Source organism: Eschrichtius robustus, chromosome 4, assembly GCF_028021215.1.
Source record: "Eschrichtius robustus isolate mEscRob2 chromosome 4, mEscRob2.pri, whole genome shotgun sequence".
Classification (NCBI taxonomy): domain Eukaryota; kingdom Metazoa; phylum Chordata; class Mammalia; order Artiodactyla; family Eschrichtiidae; genus Eschrichtius; species Eschrichtius robustus.
The window spans coordinates 139552491-139572091 of NC_090827.1; positions in this window are offsets into that span (position 1 = coordinate 139552491).

The window sequence follows — 19601 nt, forward strand, 5'->3', positions numbered from 1 at the left end:
GTGAACACTGGGGTGCATGCATCTTTTTGAATTATGGTTTTCTCCAGATATATGCCCAAGAGTGGATTGCTGGATCGTATGGCACCTCTATTTTTAGTTTTTTAAGGGACCTCTGTACTGTTCTCCATAGAGGCCGCACCAATTTACATTCCCACAAACACAGTATAGGAGGGTTCCTTTATCTGCATACCTTCTCCTGCATTTATTATTTGTAGACTTTTGCTGAATGGCCATTCTGACCCATGTGAGGTGGTACCTCATTGTAGTTTTGATTTGCATTTCTCTAATAATTAGCAATGTTGAGCATATTTTCATGTGCTTTTGGCCATCTGTATGTCTTCTTTGGGGAAATGTCTATTTAAGTCTTCCATCCATTTTTTGATTGGGTTTTTTTTTGATATTGAGCTGTGTAAGTTGTTTGTATATTTTGTCAATTAAGCCCTTGTCAGTGACACTGTTTGCAGATATTTTCTCCCATTGCATAGGTTGTCTTTTCATTGTGTTTATGATTTCCTTTTGCTGTGCAAAAGCTTTTAAGTTTAATTAGGTACCATTTGTTTATTTTTGCTTTTGTTTCCATTACTCTAGGAGACAGATCCAAAGATTATTGCTGCTATTTATGTCAAAGAGTGTTCTGCCTATGTTTTCCTCTAGGAGTTTTATGGTATCCGGTTTTACATTTAGGTCTTTAATCCATTTTGAGTTTATTTTTGTATATGGTGTTAGAGAATGTTCTAATTTCATTCTTTTACATGTAGCTGTCCAGTTTTCCCAGCACCACTTATTGAAGAGACTGTCTTTTCTCCATTGTATATTCTTGCCTCCTTGACCGTAGGTGCATGCGTTTATTTCTGGGCTCTCTATCCTGTTCCATTGATCTAAATGTCTGTTGTTGTGCCAGTTCCATACTGTTTTGATCACTGCAGCTTTGTAGTATAGTGTGAAGTCAGGGAGTGTGATTCCTCCAGCTCCATTCTTCTTTCTCAAGATTGTTTTGGCTATTTGGAGTCTTTTGTGTTTCCATAAATTAAAAAAAAATTTTGTTCTAGTTCTGTTAAAAATGCCGTTGGTAATTTGATAGGGATTGCATTGACTCTGTAGATTGCCTTGGGTAGTTTGGTCATTTTAACAATATTGATTATTCTCATTCAAGAACATGATATATCTTTCCATCTGTTTGTGTCATCTTAAATTTCTTTCATCGGTGTTTCATAGTTTTAAGAATACAGGTCTTTTGCCTCCTCAGGTAGGTTTTTTCCTAGGTATTTTATACTTTTTGATGCAATGGTCAATGGGATTGTTTCCTTAATATCTCTTTCTGATATTTTATTGTTAGTGTATAGAAATGCAACAGATTTCTGTGTATTAATTTTGTATCCTGCAACTTTACCAAATTTATTGATGAGCTCTAGTAATTTTCTGGTAGTGTCTTTAGGATTTTCTATGTATAGTATCATGTCACCTGTGAACAGTGACAGTTTTACTTCTTCCTTTCCAATTTGGATTCCTTTTATTTCTTTTTCTTCTCTGATTGCTGTGACTAGGACTTCCAAAACTATGATGAATAAAAGTGGTGAGAGTGGATATTCTTGTCTTTTTCCTGATCTTAGAGGGAATGTTTTCAGCTTTTCACCATAGAGTATGATGTTAGCTGTGCGTTTGTCATATATGGCCTGTATGATTCTGCTGAATTTTATGAAAACCCCCCATGATCAGGCAAAACTCATGATTTTATAAAATATTTTTATTATTTTACAATATCATACTGATGATAAAAGTGATTTTTGTCTCCTCAGGTACCTCTCCAATGGGCTATAGGAGGAGTAATATTACTGCTTGAATTCAGCACTTTAAGAAAGCTGTTAAAATTTCCCTGGTTTCAATAAAGAAATGAAATATAGTATCTATTATGAGGTTGAGGATGATGGTAATTTACACTGAAAATTATGCAAGAACAAAGTTTATGGTTCCTTTGTCTTTATAACTTTATGGTTATTTTATCACCATAGGTTGGCACAGTGTTTAAGGAAATATTATTATATTCATTTTATAGATGAAGAGTCTGTGGTTCAGAGAGGTTAAATAAGTGAAAGCCAAGATTTGAACCTAATTTTGTTTTGGTCCAGGCCCTTACAATTGGGCATTTGCTCATGCTTGTACAGTGTTTTCATATAGATTACCTTATTTGCACAGATAAAGGTTTAGTTTAGTTTTTTTGATTCCCCTCCAAGCTCCCTAGAATATCAGAGTTCATTTCAGCCAACAGAACTTGCTCTAGATTTACATTAGAGTTACATCTTACTGGTCCTCATAATCCACGTCCTTGTTGTTTTCCTGCAAATGAATAGGTTAAAGGAACATAAACTCCTGCCCACTAGAAATCTTGTGTTTTTTCTAGGAAAACAAACTGCCATGAAAACCTGATAAAAAGGAATTCTTCTTAAAATAAAGAATACAGTAAGTAAACCTCTTTGGATTTTAGCATGATTTTTCTTGTCCCCCCCCTTGATTTTTTTAACAGAACATTTTCATATTTGATATATGCAAAAGAATACATGCAATATATGTATAAACTATGTAAACAAATTAACAAAAGAAAACTAGCCTACTCCCCCAAGCTTGAGCTGGATACTGCTGAAGCTCTCTGAGGCCTCCTCCCAAGCCCTTCCTCCTGCCTTCCACACAGAGGAAAACATTATTCTGTGTTGGTGTTTATGATTTCCTTGCTTTAAAGATGATGTATTCCTAGAAATTATATTGATTATTTTTTCATGTCTTTGAACTTTACAAAAATGGTATTATACAGTATATGGTTTTATGCATCTTGTGTTACTACATTATCTTGTTTACACTTGTCTATGTTTATTCCTTTTGACAGTTTGTTTCAAACTATAATATATAGTATAGTATATAGTATACATAAGCATATATATATTAATATAATGTTGAATAAAGCGGTAATAGTGGATAATTTGCCTCATACTTTACTTATTTTTTGATATATTTTATTTCATTTTATTTTTTCTCAAGCTTATTGAAGTATAATTGACAAAATTGTGTATATTTGAAGTGTGCAATGTGATGATTTGATATACATACACATTGTGAAATGATAATCCTCATATTTACTTTAAAAAGAAATCTTCCTAATGTTTCTCCCTTTAGATTGATTTTTGCTCAAGTCCATCTTAATTCAACCAGGTTCATTTTTACTCCAAGTTTCTAACAGTATATTTTCAAAAAATTATGAACAGGTTTGAATTTTATCAAATCATTTTCTGTATCTGTTGAAATGACAATATTGTTTTATCTTTTAATAAATAAGTGTGGTATTTTACATTCATAGCTTTCGTAATGTTAAACTTTCTTCCCATTCCTAGAAAAAGACTAATTTGGTCTTGATGTACTGTTTTTTAAATGCCATGGTATTTCACTTTCCCAGTATTCTGTTTAGTGATTTTTTTTCATCTGTATTCATTTGTGAGATTGGACTAAAATTTTTCTCTTTCTATCTTTGTCTAGTTTTGGTATTAGGCTTATACCAGCCTTAAAAATTAGTTATCTAAGTGTTACCTTTTTTTCTGTTTTGTGGAACAATTCATAAAATTTTAGAATAATTTTTTTCTTGAAAATTCAATAAAATTCATTAAACTGTCTGGGCTTGACAGTTTATTTGTATGAAAAAATTTAACTTCTGATTCAACTTCTTTATAATTATAGAATGATTAAGACTTTCTATTTATTCTTGAGTCATTTTTTGGTAAGTTATATCTTCTTGGAATTTAGTCATTTTGTGTAAGTTTCCAAATTTATTGGCCTAAATTTTTTATTGTGTTCTTGGTTGTCTTCTTCATTTTATATCATGTCTGTGGTAAACCCTCCTCTTCATTTTTTTTTTTTTTGGATAAATTTATTTATTTTATTTATTTTATTTTTGGCTGTATTGTGTCTTTGCTGCTGAGTGTGGGCTTTTCTCTGGTTGTGGCGAGTGGGGACTACTCTTCATTGCAGTGCGTGGGCTTCTTATTGCGGTGGCTTCTCTTGTTGTGGAGCATGTGCTTCAGTAGTTGTGGCGTGTGGGCTCAGTAGTTGTGACACATGGGCTTAGTTGCTCCACAGCATGTGGGGTCTTCCCCGATCAGGGCTCGAACCTGTGTCCCCTGCATTGGCAGGCCAATTCTTAACCACTGCGCCACCAGGGAAGTCCCTCCTTTTCATTTCTAATGTTGTTTATTTGTGTCTCTATTTTTTTCAATCATGTCACTTAAGTTTGTCTATTTTAATTGTCTTTTCAAATGATTAACTTTCTATGTTGAAATAAACTTAACTTTCAAAAAAGTGGCAACAATGGCACAGAGAACATTTGCCTTATCATTTATTACTGCCCCCTCCCACCACACATGTGTACATACATACAATTTATTTTTCCTGAACCATTTGAAGAAAGGCTGCATGTATCATGCCTATATAATTCTTAATACATTAGTGTAACTTTTGTAGGAACAAAAGTATTCTCTTTCATGACCACAGTATAATTATCCAGTTCAGGAGACTGGGTATAATACTTTGATTTAATCCATAGTCTACATTCCATCTGTAGAACTTTTAAATTTGGCTATTATATTTTTTGTATAATAATTTCTCTTTTGTTCTTTTTAAAAACCATTTGGTCATTGTTGATTTTTCATTTTTAAAAACAGCTTTATTGAGGTATGATTTACATACTGTAAAGTTCACCCAGTGTGAATGTTCAGTTTGATAATTTTTAGGAAGTATATCCTGTTGTACAGTAATCACCAAAACCAGTTTTGGAACATATTCATCAACTCAGAAAGTTCCTTCATGCCCATCTGGAACCAGTCCTCACTCCGACTCCTAGCTCCAGGAAACCACTGTCCTACTTTGTCTCTATAATTTTGCCCTTCCTAGAAATTTCTTAAAAGTGAAATCATGCAATGTATAGTTTTTTGTATCTGGCTTCTTTAGTGTAGCATGACGTTTTTGAAGTTCACCAATCTTGTTGTGTACATCAATAGTTGCTTTTTATTGCTGAATAATAGTCCATTGTTTGGATATGCCATATTTAAAAAAATCCATTCATCATTTGATGGACACTTGGGTTGTTCCCAGTTTTTTATATTATTAATAAGGCTTTTGTGAATAGTCATGTATAATCCTTTGTGTGGGTATATGTTTTCCTTTCTCTTTAGTAGATAGCTAGGTGTGGAATTCCTGGGTTATATAGCAAGTTTACATTTAACTTTTCATGATACTGCCAAACAATATCCCAAAGTGGTTGTATTATTTTACCTTCTCATTGTCAGTATATAAAGGTTACAGTTGTTCTGCATCCTTGCAACATTTGGTATTGTCAATCTTTTCATTTTAGCTATTCTAGTGGATACGCAGTGGTATCTCATTGTGGTTTAAATTTTCATTTCCTTAATGACTAATTATACTGAGCATCTTTTCATGTTCTTATTCATTATTTACATATTTTCTTTTGTGAATTGTCTATTTAATTCTTTTTTCACAATCTTAAAAATTGGGTTGTTTGCCTTTTTATTATTGTATAATAAGAATTCTTTTTATCTTCCAGGTATAACTTTTTTTTTAATCAGATATATGATTTGCACATATTTTCTCATAATATGTGGGCTTTTTTTTCTTTTTCTTAATAGTTCCTTTTGAAGAGCACAAACTTCTAATCTTGATAAAGCCTAAGTTATCAACATTTTCTTATCTAGATAATGATTTTAATATAATATCTAAGAAATCTTTTTCTAACCCAAGGAAAAAAATTCCTCTAGAAACTTAAAGAAGTTTTATAATTTTAGCTCTTTCATGTAGGTGTTTAATCTGTTTTTAGTTAATATTTGTATGTGGTATGAGGTAAGAGTTTAAATTCTTTTTTTTATATGCATATTAAAATATTTCAGCACCATTTGTTGAATAGTTTATTCTTTTTATCACTTGGTACCTTTATTGAAAATCAGTGGATCATAAATGTGAGGTTTATTTTTGGACTGTCTTTTCTATTCCACTGATCTGTATTGTTATACTTATTTTGATTACTTATTCACTTTCATTCCACCTTTTATATCTATAAATAGTTTATATTAGTTATCAGCTATTCTGATATCTGAAGTCCTTTTTTATCGAGGAAAATTTTTTGTTGTTTCTGCTGATTCTAAATCATAGTACTTGTTACCTTGTGGGTTTAGTGGCATGTGTGAACTCCTATTTGGCTCAACTTCATCTGCGTGAATCTTGAGGGCCTTAGCTGGGAATTCCTTCATTCACAGAAGGTTTGTATTTGCTTCTAGCAGAGCCAGAGATGTGATATCAACCTAAGACCAGGGCCTGGACTAGGGTGAGGCAACTGAGGCTGTCTAGGGTGCAAAATTTAAGGAGGCACTCACTCTCAGAGTCCTGCAAGAGTGCCTCCTTAAATTTGCACCCTAAGTTAGGTGCACCTAATTTGCACCTTGTTTGCCTCTCTTGCCTCACCCTAGTCCTGGCCCTGCCAGAGACAGCTTTAATCCATTTCAAAGTTCTTCATTTATTGTGGGCATCAGGTTATCTTGCTTCTCCTGACAATGGCCCCAAACTCAGCTTCCTGAGACGTCCTTAATCCCCTTCCAGGTTCTTGATTCAATGCAGGAGTTTCAGGGCTAGTTCCCCTCTCAAGCAAGGGGCCCCAAACCTCAGTTTCCTGATGTCAGTGACACATAAGAATTTATATTCTTGGGTAACTTGGCTTTCAGATTGCTTATAACTCACCATTTCTGTTCAGCTCAATGTTTTTTTTCTGTTGTTAGATTTTATTTTATCATAAACCATCAATGCATTGAAAAATATGTTATTTACCCAAGAGTTAATTTTATTATAGTTACCAAAGTCATCAAAATATGTAGCCTATGGTATGTTTGAAAGTGATAACTATTTCTTTAAAGACCATAATTTTCATGTTTCCTTTAACTAGAAAAATATGCCTTAACATTTTTAAAAGCAGATTATTTTTAGAATGATTAGTAGATGAAAAATGTAGACAATAGGTTGAGTAATAAATATGTGCCAAATGATTGGCTTGACCTTAAATAATAGAATAATTTTTATTTTGACTCATTCATCAGTCCTCAAAATAGTACTGTTAGATACTTGGTGATTTTCTCTCTTATGTGATTAAGCCCCTGCTAAGCAGGTGAGCCTGATCGTGCTCAGAGAATGCTGATTTGCTTTATTAAGGTACTTTGCTCACAAGCATGGTTTCTTAACTTAACTTATGTGGAACCCAAACATCAAAGCGATGAGCATAACCAAGCTGGTGCAAATGATTTTCAACACTTGATTTGGTTATTTTGAATATATCAGCTATCTCCCGAGTGCTATAACATTGATTGTTCTCAATTAATGTCTCGATTTGATCGCTATCAACTTCAACTGGTCGACCCGACCATGGAGTGACATCCACTGAGAAACCTCCAGCATGAAACTTTGCGAATCACTTTTGACACGTGTGATCAGTCATAGCACCTTCTAAATACACTGCACAAATCTTTTTTTTTTTTTTTTTTTTTTTTTTTTTGCGGTTCAGTTGCGTTTTTACCTTTCTTGAAATAATAAAGCATAATATGCTGAAAATGTTGCTTTTCTTCCATCTTCAGTATTAAAATGGCTACACAAAAATTCACCAATTTTGGTAAGATTTTTTAAATGCATACAGATATGACAGCTGTCACAATACAATCTAACCAAATTGTTTCGAATGCAGTTAAAGACAACTAAATGCTACTAGATCCATCTTATGAAACTGAACGAACTTTTTGGCCAACCCAATACATCTCATGATACTGTGCTCCTGGTTTGTTGAAGACCTGTCACCAGTACAATGTGAGTGTAGGCTTTCTGTTCACTTTCCAACACCACTCAGTACAGAGTGGCATAGAGTAATTGGTTTAGCTTGGTCACTTTAGTTTATTTCAGATCTCTATGAAACTTTACAGAAACATTTTAGAAAAATGTTCTGGCAGGAAAACGTTAGAATACAGATTTTGATATCTCTGGGACTTGAATAGAGAGTGATTTTCTCCTAAAGGGATGGGCAAATGCAGAAAAGATTTATATACATATATATAAATAAAAATTAAAAATAAATAAATAAATAAATAAGTCTATCTATCTATCTATCTGGCACATGATTCTCTTTTTGTAACAATCAGCTTGAAGCTATCAAGAGACTTTTGTGATTGCCAGGTAATTGACTTCACTTGTGGGCCAGGCCAAATTGCATTAATTGTGTTGATCACAAATAATAGTCTCAAGCACCACTACATCTTGTGAATAATTACCTCCGGTACACAATACTATAATTAAGACTCTAGTTCTAAATCATACTTATCCAGTTTGTTCTTGCTTGCTAAGTGAGGCATCTCAAGTGGCTTAAACTTATCAGCTAATACTGTAGGGTTATTATTGTAGGACTGAAAAGAGGAAACATCCTGCTGGCCTGTGGGATGATTACGGAGTATAGTCTTAAAAGGTAGGTAGATCAAGCACCTTAGTGAGGTGCAGAATGATACATCAGCAGGAAGCAACACTAACGCTGTACCTGAGCAGTCTCTGAAGCCAACTCCTAAAAGGTACCATGAGATTCCATTTTCACGCAAAATTCTGATGGCTTTTATTTATTTATTATAAATTTATTTATTTTATTTATTTATTTTCGGCTGCGTTGGGTCTTCGTTGCTGCTTGCAGGCTTTCTCTAGTTGCGGCGAGTGGGGGCTACTCTTCGTTGCGGTGCGCAGGCTTCTCATTGTGGTGGCTTCTCTTGTTGCGGAGCATGGGCTCTAGGCATGCGGGCTTCAGTAGTTGTGGCACATGGGCTCAGTAGTTGTGACTTGCGGGCTCTAGAGCGCAGGCTCAGTAGTTGTGGCACACGGGTTTAGTTGCTCCACGGCATGTGAGATCTTCCAGGCCCAGGGATCGAACCCTTGTCCCCTGCATTGGCAGACGGATTCTTAACCACTGTGCCACTAGGGAAGTCCCCTGATGGCTTTTAAAACACCCAGTGGATCTTGGACATTTTTACATACAATCCCAATGGGGTTTTTCAATGATAAAAGAGGTTCTGGCCGCAGAGAGGTTTGTTCCCTGAGTGAAGGGTGAGCGTTCCCTTTCCTCTCTGCTTCTCTTCCTATCTCATACTGCATTCCGTCACCAGCATGTGGTGGACTGGACAGTGTCCTGCATTCCAGTCAGAGGAGCTGGAATTATTAACGGGTTCCTCTACTGGCTGTTTATGTGGGTGAGCAAGTTAGCCCTTTTGAGCCTTGGTTCCTTATGTGGAAAAGGGGATCTTTAGGATTATTTGAAAAAATTTCCTAATTGAGACTAGCATTATGGACTACTATAATTTTATCTCTTTGTCTAATTAATCTACCTCCCTATCCATTCCCAGGCCACTCATCCCTTTGTTTTTGAGCCTCCTACACCGAACCTGCTTCTTTGCTGCCAGCCCGGGATTCACTCCTTATCCCTAGTTTTTCTCTTTGACCTGACTGATCCTACTCTGGCCTCATGTTTACTGGCTGGCTCTTGGTTTCTTATTGTGGAAGAGTCATTTTCATGTTTACATGTGGCTTTATGCCCTTATTTATCTCCAGCCTTGTCAAACATTGTTGCTTAATTTTTCCCAGGCTGTAGTTGGAACATCCTCCCAACTGGATCCTGTGGCCCGATCTCCTAGGTGTCACCTTGGGGTGTCCCTTAATGATGTTAATTAATTGCTCAGCCTTCCAAGAAAAATAAATCTCTCAGAGGGCTTCCCTCTAGAGTCCTATTTCTTAATGGACCACCTGTAGCAGAATCATCTGCAGACTAACAAAGATGCAGACCCCAGTGTCTTACCCACGTTCTAGGGGGCTGAAGTCCAGGCATCTGTCTTTTAAAAAAGAACTCCTGGCGATGCTTAGGCACACTGAAGAGATTTTCTGCTACTTCTCCTTCTCTAGCCGAAAACCCTAGACCTTGTGCTTGCCTTCTGTAACAGCAGCAGCAACGACAATAATAATAATAACAGTAACATACATTGATTGCTTACCATATGCCAAGAACAACTCTAAATGCTTTTACATTTGTTATTTCATCCTTAAAACAAACATGCGATATATATGTATTATTATTCCCATTTTTCAGATAGTAAACTGAAGCAACACTACTAGTATGAAAGCTGGAATTCAATTCCAAGCTGATTTAATATCAGATGTAATATTCAAATTACTATATTACAACTCTGTACTTGGAATGTGAATTTGCTTCTTGTCTGTGGGCTTCTTGGTTTTGATATAGGCCTGGCTTATTTCACATGCCTCTCTGCTGACCACCTTTCTCGCCTAGAATTCTGTTCTTCATCAGCCCTCCTAACTGGGCTTCTTTCTCTTACCTTGCTTCCTTCTTTTTTTAGGAAGGTTCTTGTTGAGATCACTTTACCCTTTGAGACAAATAAAATTGGCTTAAACACTCTAACCCTCATAATGTGGAAGGGATAGTTGAAGGCTCTACCAATATTTCTGTGAATTCAGTGGGGTTTCCATGTTCCACATATGTGGCCATGTTCCACATATGTTCCTGAGGACTCTCAATTTCATTCATGTCATTTCCTGCAGTAGTTCTATTGGCTCTGAGCTGATCCATCCATGGAACTCAGGCCCTTTTCCTTGATCTTTCCCAAATACCATTCTTGGAAGGCATCGTGTGTATGTGTGTGTGTATAGAAACTTTTTGAGTTTGGAATGGTATAGAGAATTACATGGAGCTTAAACATTAGGTTTCCTATTCCTGAAAAGAGTCCTGTTTCTGCTGAAAGGAATTTTTCAATTGCCAGATTTCTCTATAGGCCTATCATGTTGTCCATGGCCCTGAGCTTTATCATTTGCTTCACTTTCCCTTTTTCCAACATTCCCCATTCCAAAATTCCAAGAAATGTCACAAGGCAGAAGAAGATTAATTGCAGGATGTATATTATGGGCAATGAATGTTACATGAATACAGATTTCATTTTCAGGCCAAGTGGCCAAGAAAACTTCATTGAGAAGGATAGATTTATTAAGATCCACTCTAATAGAAGTATCTACTCCTCATTACCCAGTTTGGGTATTCTGTTGTGCTTAATATAACATTTAAGTGTGCATGCTTTTAACCTTCAACAAATAGGTATCCTGGGACTTCTCTAGTTCTATCTCCCCAACATGGGGAGAAATACTCATGGAGAGGCCATTGCAGGTGGTATGAAGGCAAATGGGATGCATTAGGCAGCACTCCTACCAAGATATAAGATAGGTGAGGTCACTTGGAAGCAGTTCAAAATACCTATTCATGAAGACTGAACAGTCTACTGACGTAGACCTTGGGTAAAGAAAATGCCATTTCTTCTTACCTGCTTGGCTAACAAGAATGGATCTAACACATCAAGTGGGCTGTCTTCATTTCTTCCTTTCCTGTGAATTTCTCATCTCACTCCATGTTGATTTCTGCTACCCTCCAAACCACTAAACTATCCTTATTAAGGTCATAAATGGCCTTTATGACTTTACTTCCAATGGAAAATGAACTGTTCTCTTTGTTTTTGGTCTCTTACCATTTTTCAGTTCAGTTAACCACTCTCTCCTTTTTGCTTTTTGTTTTGAAAATTGTTAACACCTTCATACAATAAAATTCATCCATTTTAAGTATACATTTTGTTGAGTTTTAATAAATGTACACTGCCATTAAAACACCACTACAGTCAAGTTTAAGACCAAATGTATCATTCCAAAATTTCCCTTTTGCTCCTCATTGCACCCACCTGACCCCAGGCAACCACTAATCTACTTTCTACTAATTTTGCCATTTCTATGATTTCACATAAATGGAATCATATAGTATGTACAAATTTGTGTCTGACCCCTTTCACACAGCATGATATTTTGAAATTCATTCATTTGATTGCATGTATCGTTAGTTGTTTTTTTTTTAAATTGTTGAGTAATTGTCTATAGTTTGGATATACTACATTTTGTTTATCTAGTTGGTGGACTTTTGTGCTATTTCTATTTTTTGGACTATATTGAAAACGTTGCTATACACATTCATGTAGAAGTCATTGTGTGACATACGTTTGCATTTCTTTTGGGTGGACACCTAGGAGGGGAATCATGGGTCATGTGATACATGTTTAACGTTTTAAGAACCTGCCAAACTGGTAAAAATGTGTCTGTACCACTTTGCATTCTGATCAACAATGTATAAGGGCTCCAGTTTGCCCACAGCATCAGCAACACTTATAATTTTAGTTATTCTAATGGATATGTATTGGTATATCTCTGTAGTTTAAATTTGCAGTTCCCTAGTGATCAGTGATGCTTAACTTGTCATGTGCTGGCCATTCATGTATTTTCTTTTGCAAAGTGTCTGTTTAAATCCTTTAAACATTTAAAAATTGTTATTAGCTTTCTTGCTATTGAATTGTAGGAGCTATATATATTCTGAATGCAAGTCCTTCAGATCTGATATATATTTTATTAATAACATCTCCCAGTCTATGGCTTGTCTTTTCATTTTATTAATGAGACCTATGAACTAAAGTATTTAATTTTGGTCAAGTCTAATTTGTCAAATTTTTTTCTTTATGGTTAGTATTTTTTATGTGCTAGCTAAGAAGTATTTGCCTAATACAAGGTCACAACAGTTTCTCCAAAGTCTTCTCTTATGTTTTCTTCCAAAATTTTATAATTTTATCTCTTATGCTTAGGTCTATGATCCATTTTGAGTTAATATGTGTGTATGGTGTAAGGAATGAGTTAAGGTTTTTTTTTTTTTTCATACAGATATACAGTTACTCCAGAACTGTGTTGAAAAGATTACCCTTTTCCCAGAGAATTACCTTGTTAGCTATAAAATATCAATTGACCATATAAGTGTGAGTCTATTTCTATACTCTATATGTCTATCCTTATGTCAATATCATACTTTCTTGATTACTGCAGTTTTAAGTAAGTTTTAAGTAATCAAGTTGTGTATGTCCTCTGACTTTGTTTTTCTCTGATAAAACTGTTTTGATTATTCTATATCCTTTGCATTATCATATATATTTTAGAATTTACTTGCCTATTTCTCCCAAAAGCCTATTGGGATTTTTAATGGAATTACATTTAATCTATAGATCAATTTGGGGGAGAATTGCCATTTTAGCAGTATTGATTTTTATATATTGATCTATTATCTGGTGACCTTGATAAATCCATTTTTAGCTTATTTGTAGATCCCTTAAGATTGTTGACATACAGGACCATGTTGTCTGCAAAAATAAGGATGTTTTACTTTTCTAATTTGTGTCTTTTATTTATTTTTCTTATCTTGTTGCATTAGCTACATCTTTAGTAGTGAATAAAAATAGGGAGAGCTGAGATGTTCTTGCCTTGTTCTTCTCATGTTAATCTAAAAGCATTCTAGTTAAGTATGATGTTAGCTTCAGGTTTTTTTGGGGGTTTTTTTTCATAAATCCTTTTCATTAGATTGAGAAAGTTCCCTTCCATTCTTAGTTTACTAAGAATTTTTCTTGTGAATGGGTATTATATTTTTTTGCATTCAATTTGCTAATACTTTGTTAAGGATATTTGCATCCATTACAATGAAGGATATTGGCTTGTAATTTTCTCTAGCTATGATGTCTTTGTCAGGGTAATAATGGCCTAATAAAATAGAGTTTTTTTCTCCTTGTCTATTTTTTGAATGATTTTGTGTTGGACTGATATTATTTCTTCCTTAAAAGTTTAGTAAAATTCATGAGTGAAGCCATTTAGCCTTGATGCTGTTTTTAAAAAAGGATTTTTAAAATTTACTAGTACTGTTTCTTTACTTGAGATGGGCCTATTCAGAATTCTTTTTTTAGTAGCATGTAATTTAGTAACAAGTTACATTAGTTAGTTACTAACAGTAGTAACATTAGTCTTTCAAGGAATCTATTTTATTTACATTATCAGATTTATACATGCAAGATTATTTATAAAATTTTCATAATTACTTTGATTTCCATAAAGTCAGTAGCAATGTTGCCTTTCTCACTCCAGATATTGCTAATTTGAATCTTTTTTTTTGTTCTTGTTCAGTTTAGCTAAATATTTATTCATTTTATTGATATTTTTTAAAACCCAAAAAAATCCAGTTTTTAGTTTCATTGATTTTTCCCTATTGCTTGTCTTTTTTTTCTATTTTGCTTATTTCCCTTCTGATCTTTACTATTACCTTTCTTCTAGGTTACAGTATTTGGATTTAAATTGATTTTATTTATTTATTTATTTATTTATTTATTTATTTATTTATTTATTTATTTTAGCTTCTTAATGTGGAAGCTTTGATAACTGTTTTGAAGCCTTTCTTCTTTTTTAGTATAGGTGTTTAGTGCTGTAAAGTTTTCTTTAAGCTTTGCTGTAGATTTATCCTACAAATTTTGATAATGTGTGTTTTCATTTTCTTTCATTCAAATAGTTTCTAATTTCCTTGTGACTTCTTCTTTAACCCATAAGTGATTTAGCAGTATGTTATTTAATTTTTACACATTTGTAGTTTTCCCAGATTTCTTTTTGTGATTGATTTCTTTTTTTAACATCTTTATTGGAGTATAAATGCTTTACAATGGTGTGTTAGTTTCTGCTTTATAACAAAGTGAATCAGTTATACATATACATATGTTCCCATATCTCTTCCCTCTTGAATCTCCCTCCCTCCCACCCTCCCTATCCCACCCCTCTAGGTGGTCACAAAGCACAGAGCTGGTCTCCCTGTGCTATGCGGTTGCTTCCCACTAGCTATCTATTTTACGTTTGGGAGTGTATATATGTCCATGCCACTCTCTCACTTTGTCACATCTTACCCTTCCCCCTCCCCATATCCTCAAGTCCATTCTCTAGTAGGTCTGTGTCTTTATTCCCGTCTTGCCTCTAGGTTCTTCATGACCTTTTTTTTTCCCCCTTAGATTCCATATATATGTGTTAGCATACTGTATTTGTTTTTCTCTTTCTGACTTACTTCACTCTGTATGACAGACTCTAACTCCATGTGATTGATTTCTAATTAAATTCCATTTTGGTCAGAAAACATACTCTGTATGATTTCAATGCTTTTAAATTGTTGAGCCTTGTTTATTGCCAGCATGTGATTTATCCTGATGAATATCCTAATTGCACTTGAAAAGAATATGTTTTCTGCTGTTGTTGGGTGGAGTGTTCTATAGATGTCAATTAGGTCAAGTTGTTTGACAGTGTCTTTCAATTCTTTTACATCCTTTATATGTCCAAGCTGTGTGTGGGTTGAGGAATGCATTCAAGGGCACAACATATTCACCAATCTCTTCAGGCTTTTAATATCTGTTAGGCTCTCTGGAGGTCTCCAGCATTCATGCTTAGAAGTTATCTAAAGATATTTGGGGAATTTATATCTCAACACTTCTAATGCTCTTTGACTTACAAAATCTCCCAGTTAAGATTTTAGCTGCTCTCTTGCCTGCCCTAAACTGAGTCTACCATTTCTGACAAATAAGCTGTAGGTTTTCGCAGTCTGAGCTGGGTGGGATTGGAATGGTAACTGGCAAGAAGGCCAGACAACCTACAGCTGAGTAACAGTTTTCCAATGGGTAAACAGTTCTGAGGTGGGTCTTTGCCTTTGGTTGTTTTCCAGGGCCCTGAAATTGCTTAAATAATTTTTCCCTTTATAGTATTTGATTTCTGTGGAATGGAAATACCCCATCTTCTCATGCCACCATCACCAGAAGTAGGTATCTGCTCCTTCCCTTAGAAACATTGTTTTTTCTTTGTGGCCACAACCCTAAACATCTTGCTACCTTCAAGTTTCCTTTAAATGTTAGGATGGCTTGGCATTTAGCAGAAACCACTTTTTTTAAAAAAGGCAGAGATTCTTTTCTCATCTTGCTTTACAAGGTCCCCTTAGGTGAGCTCATTGATTTCCAAAGCTTTAACTGTCACTATATGCTACTTCTAAAATTTATATCTCTAGCCTAGACTTTTCCTTTGCACTCCAGACTCTTAAACTTATTAATGTATCCTTTTTCACTTAACTCTTTTGTTGGCACCTTAAATACAAGTCCAAAATAGAACGCCTTCTTTCCTCCCTAACCTTTTCTTCCCCTAGGAGTCCTTATCTTACTAATACAGCTATGATCCACCAGTATTCTTGGTACATCCTTAGTACTGCATATCCATTCCTCTCCCTACACCTCCATAAATAATGAAGTCCTGCCAATTTCATCTTCTAAATACCTCTTGAATATGACCACATTTTTTCATTTCCGTTGTTGTCGTATGAATCTAAACCATCATCTCTTTCTTGAACTACTTAAAAGCATTCTTAGTTTTCTATCCAGACATCTTGGATCATCTTTTAAAGATATATATCTTATTATGATCCTTACCTGAAAACATATCTATATCTTTCTTATGCTTTTAGGATAAAAAGCAGAATATTCAACATGGTCTATATGACCCTGCACAATCTGGTCCTTCCTGGCCCCTCCAGGCTCATGTCATACCACCCTCAGTTTTGCTCTCTGCCATTCAGTCTATAAGGCTCTTTTTTCAGTTCCTCAAACACATACTTTCCCTGATTCCCTAAGACCACCCTATTACAGGCTTTCAAGTACACTGTCTCTTCATGGCTCCTGTCATGTTTGTCATGTAGTAATTTGTTTAGTGTTTTCCCTGCTTCTATGTTGGCTACCCAAAGACCTGTGTCTGTTTTGTTCACTACTGTATCAACAATATTTAATGGAATACCAAGAGCAAATTAGGCTCTCAATAAAATTTGTTTAATGAACAAATGCAAAGGAATATGTTTGTACTTATTGGCCTTCATGCATTTATGTATTGTTTCTGATTCACTCTATGGCCACTAAGATTTAAGAAATCACACAATTACGCAATCAGGCTAGTCCAAAGATTATAGATGTAAAATAGGGTAAACTGTTCTAGTGTCTTCCCTCTTCTAATAGCCTCCTGACTGCAGATAGGTCTTCTATCCCTACGTCAGCTCCTCGCCCTTTCCTCACCTCTTTCTGATGTTTTATGACTCTTAGTTTGTGTTGGGTAGGAAGTTATTGGAATAGTGGAAATAACTGCCACTATTTGGAAACTTCTGTCAGGTTTTTCTTGACAACTTTCCTTAAGGCCTTTGTTCTGTTCAGATACAATGAAATTTTATTCTGTTCAGTATGCAAGTTTCTCCCTTGAAGGTTTTGTATATGTTATTATCTGCTGAATAGTTAAAACATGCAGCCTTTGACACCAGCAAATTCCACTTACTAGCTGTGTGACTTTTAACAAATTTCCAAACTTTTACAGTTTTCTCACCTATATGATGGTGTAAATGATAGCACCTACTACATAGATATAAAGTGCTTAGAAGAATGTTTGAAGCTTATTAAATACTTAATAAATGTTAGCTTATGTCTAATATCTGGCTCTCTAGTTTCTCTTACCATACATCACCCTTTTCCTCCCGAATTATAGGATCTAATTGTCACTTAACTGTGCAGAATTGTACAGAATCAGAAATCTTGGGGGACTGGTATCTAATTGACTGTACATTCCCTGAAAGTAGGGACCATGCCCTATCACAGTGCCTAGCATATAAAAAGTACTCACTAAATATTTGGTAATGGGCTTTCTTTGAAGATATGATCTAATTCCAAAGGATCTCTCCTTCAATTAGCTTAATTTTGTGTATTTGTTCTATCAGAAACCCCCAAATTAGTTTGCATAGATTAATGTCAGAGGTCATACCTTTTAAAATTAGCACTAATTAAGGCAATTAGTTACCATTAAAAAAACAAGGAAAACCTGGAATAAGCTGATTCTGGACCTACGGGCTCTTTAAAATCTTCGGGCTGCTGGGCCTTGCTGAAAGTGCACTTATTAAAATGTTTAAAATGTGAAGGACCATGAGACTGCCTTGGTATCAAAGCAAAGCCAAACAAAACAAAAAGAAACATGGAAAAAAAGAGATGTCAGCTTCAAATAGGGTAACCAGTGGCTGTGGATACCTTTCAATCAGTCGGAGTTATGAACCAATCGCACTACATACAGTTGAGTGGAGGTGAACAAAAATTAGGTCAATTGATTGAACTATTTTAACAAGCTAGTCAGAGTGGAAAAAAAAGAACTTAACTTGGTGTACTGACATCTGTTGGGTAGGAAGCTGAAGTCAAGTGTGCTTTTTTGTTATTAAGTTGCTCCACATTTGATGAATTTGAAGGAATTTTCTGTCTTTTTCTAATTGGTTGGTGTCATACAGATAGGCCCAACCTTACTTTTATGGCCACTTTTTACTCCTATCCCCAGCTGGAGACACTCAGAGCTGAGGCTGAAAAGAAGAATAATAAAGAGGCTTTGCTTGGTTCTTTGTGGTCTTTGCATCTTCAGTTCTCCATGGGGGAGCAGTGCTGATTGAGAAAGAAAGGGTCTTACGGAGTCAAAGAGAGGGACATGGGCATCTGTCAGACTCACACCTACTTAGGCTGCTTTAATCAGGGCCAAGAACTCATGGGAGATAACTACAATTCCCCACTTTCTCTTCTCCCTTGTATGGTATTTATCATGTTTTCTTTCTGAAATGAAGAAGAAGAAAAAAAAAAAAACCCTTTCCTTTGTAATTCAAATCTGAAAAGTTACTTTTATTTTTCAATTTTTCTTGAACTCTAATTCCATGACTTCCATGGGTTGTGTGTTTTTTTTTAAAAATTCTACCTCCCCCTCCACAGGGCCATTCAATTTTCTCTTCCACTCTATTTAAATGTATTCCCAGAGAATGTGATAAGGCTGGTCAAGAAGTAGATATTTGTAATCGCTAACTTCAGGTAAATCATGGAAGATTAACTTTATCTTTCTATAAAAGATGACATAGTGTGTGAAATGGGCAATTTGAATATTTTCAGGAAAGAGGATTCTTGCCTTACTTGATGGCTTTAAACCAATTGGAGAGATAAAAAACATTGAACACTTGCTCCCCCCGGCTCTTCTCCTACCAGGCACTCTCTCCATTATAGAACTCACAGTGACAACATAATGAACGCACAGCACAGCTGTCAAAGGAAGTGTTTGAACACTTGTGAAATTACAGGCTGCTGCAGAAATGACTTAAGCATGCCATTACCTCTTGCTGCATTTAGAACAAATAAGCCACCTGCCCTTTAGGTATTATCTGATCTGTTTGAATAGACTGCTATATAGACCCACATAGAAGACTCCAAACGTTCTCTCCTACAATTCTGCTCAAAGAACTGCAGCTTCAGCATCTCACACTTCCTCTTCTCAGTGCTTTCCTCTCCGACTCAGCCTTTGCATACATTATATAAACAGTCACACGTCTTTAAAGGAAGTGTCATTTTTGTGATTGTAGTTCCCTATCCCTGAGCTGCTGTGTCTGCGAGCTGTGTTAGTCTGACTTCAAACCCTTGTAGCCTCTTACTGCTAAAGGAAAGTGTTTGAACGTGAATCCACCTTACAGCTAAAAGCCCTTTCCTATCAGACATGTATTGAGTTTCAGAAATGTT